This window comes from Sminthopsis crassicaudata, chromosome 4 (genome assembly GCF_048593235.1).
Source record: "Sminthopsis crassicaudata isolate SCR6 chromosome 4, ASM4859323v1, whole genome shotgun sequence".
Classification (NCBI taxonomy): Eukaryota; Metazoa; Chordata; class Mammalia; order Dasyuromorphia; family Dasyuridae; genus Sminthopsis; species Sminthopsis crassicaudata.
Window position 1 is genome coordinate 339,644,968 of NC_133620.1, and position 6,000 is coordinate 339,650,967.

Sequence of the window (6,000 nt, forward strand, 5' to 3'; positions counted from 1 at the left end):
AGAGGACAGACACTTGGAAAGGGGATTTATCAAAAATGGATAACAGTTTACAAAACACAAGATTTGCCTAGCTAACATATACCAAATGAATATCATAAAAACTTTTATTTAAATTTAGTAATTTGCATATCCAGGAAAAAAAACAAAGACTAAATTCTTCAAAATTTTTCTAGAGAAATTTAATACCTAACTGAAACTGGTCTTTGTTAGTAAGTAGATATTGAGGAAAAAAAACTTTACAGATTACATTTAAAATAACATACCAAACTTCAATCTCATCTACTTCTTTTATATTTAACAAAAATGATTTCTAAATATAACCTATATAATCAACTAGATGCTGCCTACCCCCATCTCCAAGAAAGCTGTCAAAGCAATGAAGACTGAAGTGTCATTTTAAACTAAACATATCCACCTAAGAATCATCTGAAGAATCAATCAATAAAGAAATATTTATGCCTACTGTGTTAGGAGTTAAGAATATAAAGACAAAAATGATACAAGCCTTATTCTTCAAGGAGATTACATTCTATCAAGATTTGGAACTAAAGAAAGCTTTGTAAGTCATCTAAACTAGCCTCTTCTTTTTGAAAATAATGAAACTAAGGCTGAGTGATTTGCCCAAGGTCACAAAGTGACAGTAAAAAGTTGATCCAAACTGGATGTTCTTGCCACTACAACTTTTGAGTTCTAAAATGCCCCTAAAAACTACTGCTATTAAAAAAAAAAAACACACACTTTTCCCAAGCAGTGTTGATTTCTCTCACTTCTCAATCCCAGAGATAAATGACCATAAAATTATACCTAAAATAAACTTCCACATATAAATTATCCTGTTATGTATTTTTGTCTGTAGTTTATATAGTTAATGTTTGTCTTGCTATTACTTTAAAATATTCTACTTTACTACTTTAAAGTATTACTGATAATCCATAATCATAATTTAACTGATGCTGGAACACAATAAAAAACTTCACATTCTAACTAAAGTATGATAATTTTTAGAAACTAAAAACAAAGGCATCCTATTTACTTCAGACTAATTCCATTTTAACAAAATCCTAAAACTGGAATTTCCTTTTGAAAGGTAAAGATATGCATACTCATTAAGCAAGGAAAATGGCAGGAATCAGTGGCTCCAAAAGAGTACAAACCAACTACTTATCCCCCTACCACAGGAATCTATTCCACTCCACTGGAGGGCAGTAACAACAAGGGAAGAATGGGGCAATGAAGTACCTTTTTTCTTAGGACAACCAGTGGGTGGCAGCATTTTAGTCTATAGTAAAATAAAACATCAAGTCAATTCTTATTCTCATCTGGCATGCATCCTCAATTCTCTATTCTCAAAAGGATTCCAAAGTGAGAGTGGCATCTTTTAAAATTTAGTTGTCAGTACCAAAATAATCAGCCAGGGAAGCCCAGTATAGTTTCTGAAGCCAACTGATTCTTCCCAATGTCTGCACAAAATGTCTATCTAACTTACCCAAGTAAAGTATATTAATTTTCAACTTAACTATGCCATAAGAATATTAATGAAAATTATCATATCTACAAAAATATCAATTACATCAAAATATATACCACTTCATGGACTTGGTGTCATAGCATGACATCATAATGAACCCTTGTCTTATGTGCACAAAGTATGTGTATATAGTTCATTGAGCTATCTTTTGTTACTTCTAAAAGAAATTCTGTTTAAGCTGATAATTCTCTGGACACACAGAGGTATTCCATGAATTGCAGTCACAATTGCTGCATGTTTTCCAGCATGGAAGGTAATTTTAAATACAGATTTCAGCTTGATATTCTAATTTTGCAGCCACTCTTCCAAAGATAATCCTCCACCTGTAAGATGCTGCAAGAAGAGCTTCACTCATATCTATGTATCCATGTCTTTATCTCATATTTACTGTATCCAATTTTTGTCTTTCTATTTCATCCTTAACCCCAAATCAGAAGCCAACAATCAATGCTGCCCTACTAAATATCACACTTCATCTTTAACTACAGCTTTCCCCTCATATACCAAAAAGAAAAAACACTTACTGAACATGTACTCTTTCTCCTTTCACCATGTTGCCTCATTTTCCTTACTGGAGATATTTTTATCTGTGTCAAAAAAAGGGGGGACCTGGATATTTCACCTTTTGCTTAGTGATCTCAAGTGTAGAGACTCAAAAGGCTCCTTTTTTGCTTGGAGATGAGCAAGGAGGAAGGAGAAAGCCATCAAAGATAAATAATAAATCTTAATAATTGCAATGTTTTACTTAGACCATTATACAGTGTCCACACCTGGAAGAGAAGGGAAAAAAAAAAAATACAGCCCTGTGGGAGCTTCATATACTGGAGGAGAAAGAGGCCAAGATATTTAGGGAGCCCATATCTTTTTTTTATGTCAAACACACCACAGATTTTTGGGGGGGTTCTTTCTCCTTTCACGTGTGCATTTTTCCCCCCCAAAAGAGAGCTAGCTTCCAATCCTGCCTTCTCTGGACTCCACAAGAAACATAGCTAAAGGAGTCTTTCCCTCTTGTTAGCCTTTTATTCCATTTCTTTTCCCAAAGGAATTACCATCACTCTTAACAGCAGTTTCGTGAAGCATTTCACGCCCCATTGGCCAAACCCCCATCCTGTGCCTTAACCCGGCACCTTTCACAAATAATTTTCACAGATCGTTTTTAGCTGCATTTCCGCGGCACCTTTTGTAGCTCCTTGCAGCCAGCACATCCTCTGCCACGTTTAGCGAGGGAGGCTTCTTCGCATCGATTCTTGGGTGCACCACCCTAAGCTGGAGAGAGGACTCGCTCTTCTGCTACCAAATTCCATGACACTACCGCCGCCGCCGGGGACACTGAAGCCACTTACACTAACCCCTTCCCCTTCCCCTCCCATGAGGCCCCGGTCAGTGGGTGCCTGCCACCTGAAGTGCCCCCATTTCGCGCCTATCGGGTATCCAGAGTCCCTCCTTGGTCCATCCCCACCCCCCCATTCCAGCCCTTTGCCCCCCATCTCGGATTCGTGGGGGAAGGGGGTTGGAAGGGGGAAAGAGGATGAACCTTCCGAATCACAGGAACGAGGAAGAGTTCCCTTCCTTCCTTCCTCCCTCGCCCTTTCTCTCTTACCTGCAGCTCCGATGGGTGGCCTCGCTGCAACCCGGCGTCAACGCCCACCCCCCAGTCCCAGTCCCGGCAAATCCGGGGCGATAGGGGGCTGGGGGTTGGGGGGTCTCCTCTGCGGGCAGAAGCGACGATCCTCCGCGCTCGACCCCGGCAGGCGCCTCCCGAGCCTCGGACTCCCCTCTCTCAGCCGCCCGGGACTCCTTCGTTAGGAACCGTGCGGGGCCTCCCCCACGGGCCAAGTCCAATCCGCTGTAATCTTATTCCTGTCACAGGAGCCGCGGGCGGCGGACACGGCGGCGGCAGAGGCGCCGCCTCCTCCTCCTTCTTCTCCTCCTCCTCCTCCTCCTCAGCCTCGCCTCGCTCCCAGGGATGAGGAGGGTCTGGGTCGTTCTCGTGCACTCGCGCTCGAGCCCGGGATAAGGAGGGTCCGGCGCTCGCGCCCGTGAACAAGAAGGGTCTCGCGCTAGCGCTGCTCTCCTCGCGCCCGCAGCCGCCCAGTTCCCCCTTCCAGAACTCGGGGTGGGGGTGGGGGGAGAATGGGGCGGGGCCGCTTCGGAGGAGGTAAAGAAGCGGGAGGCGGAGGGTGGGAGGGAGTGAAAGAAGGAGGTGAGATGGTAACCTCAGCTCTCCCGGTTCTCTTCTCCGTCGGCTGGGGCCCCAGCAGCGGGCAAGGCGTGTACGCGGTGCGGAGCACGGCAGCCACAGCCACGGGCTTGGCTCCCTAGCGGCGCCCACCGAAGCGCTGGGGGCGTTGGACCCCTAGGACGGGGTGGGGTAGGGTGGAGCGAGAAGGGAAGCAAACCCCGCTGCTCCCGGGCCCTCCTACCGGGATCTGGAGAAGGCGGAGCGAGCCAGGAAAGGAGAGCGCGTGCGTGGGGGCGCGTGCGCCCCCGCCCCGCACTGTCCTATACTGTAAGAGGAGGGGCAGGGATGGAAGATGAAGATGGGGCTCTGACCACCCTGCTAGCCCAAGCCTTATCTACATGAGCTCTGAGCATCCTAGGATCATAGATTGAGGCCTGGAAGGTACCATCTGGTGCTACAACGTTCGTTTTACAAATGGGAAAACGGAAATGTTTAGAGGTTGTATGACTTGTCCAAGGTCACACTGGCAATTCGTAAGGTTTGGGCTGTCTTTGCATCCATGGCACATCACTGATCAGTAATAAATGCTTATTGGATTGAAATGACAAAGTTAGGTTTGAACCCAAATACATTGTACTATGTTCTACCTAACTCTAGTTGAGATGTCAGCAAACTATTAAGGAAAGGAACCTCATGGGGCCTCAAGAGGTCAATGGCACTGGTTCTTAGGCATAATTTAAAATAATTGTGTAAAGAGCATTGCAAACTTAGAAATGTTATACGAATTTATTAGCAATTATATTATTACTAAATGAGAGATAGAGAGACATCACCTCTAAAGTATTTCTTTTCCTGAAGTGATATCCGCAGTCAGGGTTGGCACTAGCTTTCTATTCTTGCTGTTTCAAGTACCCAACTCTTTAACGCCCACACAGGGCACCTTCCCAAAACTCTCCAACCTACAGTATTCCTATGTCCCAGTTCCAACAGATTCTTTTTACACAGGGGCCCTCCCCAAGACATTTCTGCAAAATCAACTTGTGTCTTTTGTGTTACTGGTTGATCTCTATTTAATGCTGCAATGCTGTTCTTGCCTGAAATTTTTATTCTTAACTGTAATCTAAGGTGTCCACAGATTTTTGTGAATAGATAATAGTAGGGAGATCTCAAGGTGTTCTCTATCAATCTGATCAACAACTAAAGTTCTTTTCTGCAGAGCCACCAGTTCTGGCAAATGAAATGTCCAACCAAAGAATTCATCTTGTTGAGGTGTATTTCTTTCCTGAGTCAGGCCTGATCAGGGTCAGGAGTGGAAGAAAATGAGACACTCAGTGCATTTAATATTTAACAAAAGCAAGTTTACTTAACAATAGCATAGAAAGAACATCCAAGAATATTCAGCAAGGAGGCAGCCTTGATTTGGCTGGACTCTAGTCCTCTGCTTCTGTCTACATTTGTCATGGTGGCACACATGATTAAAAGCATGTATTAAATGTAAATGCTCTTCAACTCCTCATTTGCTGGGTTTTTGTACTCTGACTAAGAAACTTTGTCAATTTGTTGTTCCTGGACCAACAAAGTTTCAAGGATGATTTCCTGGGGGAAACTAACCTAGCTTACATTGGAGAGACTTTAGTAAATGTTGCCCCATGGCATTTGCCTTTGCCTACATTAACTGTAACTATATAAAAACAGATTAAAACTCTGAAACAGTTATTTAGTATCATTCCCATGGCAAAAATATCTATTTAAGGTAGATGGAGGAAACAGTTGACAGAAAGAAGGAAAAATTACTCAATTCCTATTTTGTATCTTTCTCCACCAAAGTAAATTTCAGACTATGAAATACAACAAAAATTGAGAACTGAATGAAAACTAAGCTAAATTAGAAGGTAGTAGTCACACTCATTTAGTAAAAATCACTCTGCCTTGATGAACTACATCCCAGGATATGTGCAGATGTGATTGCTGAGCAGCTTTTAATGCTTAGAAAAGATATAGATAAAAAGGAAATATAAAGACTAGATGATATATACTTAAATTGATTTGTAAAGAATTGAACAACTGGATTGATGTTATCCTGGTGGGAGATTTCTGGTACAATGGTCTCTTTTTTGGATCATGTACCCTTTTTTCAATTAAAAAATGTATATATATTACCTTTATTTGTCTGTTTGTAAGATATGTGCTGCCAATGTAAGATATGTATATCCCTATGGGATGATGCAGCTCAAAAAGAGACATGCATAGATATCTCAGGAATTTTCTCTTCTTCTCTTAGATCATGATT

General features: G+C 42.4%; 1 protein-coding gene across 10 annotated transcripts in view; it reads right to left on the reverse strand.

Annotated features, from left to right (window-relative positions):
- TANC2 (tetratricopeptide repeat, ankyrin repeat and coiled-coil containing 2) overlaps positions 1-3,960 on the reverse strand; it is a 567,085-nt gene extending 563,125 nt beyond the window's left edge. For all 10 annotated transcript variants that reach the window (XM_074260887.1, XM_074260888.1, XM_074260884.1 and 7 more), the window contains exon 1: positions 3,129-3,960. The gene's annotated coding sequence lies outside the window, so the exon portion shown is untranslated. The remainder of the gene's footprint in view (positions 1-3,128) is intronic.
- Between the last annotated feature and the right edge of the window lie 2,040 nt (positions 3,961-6,000).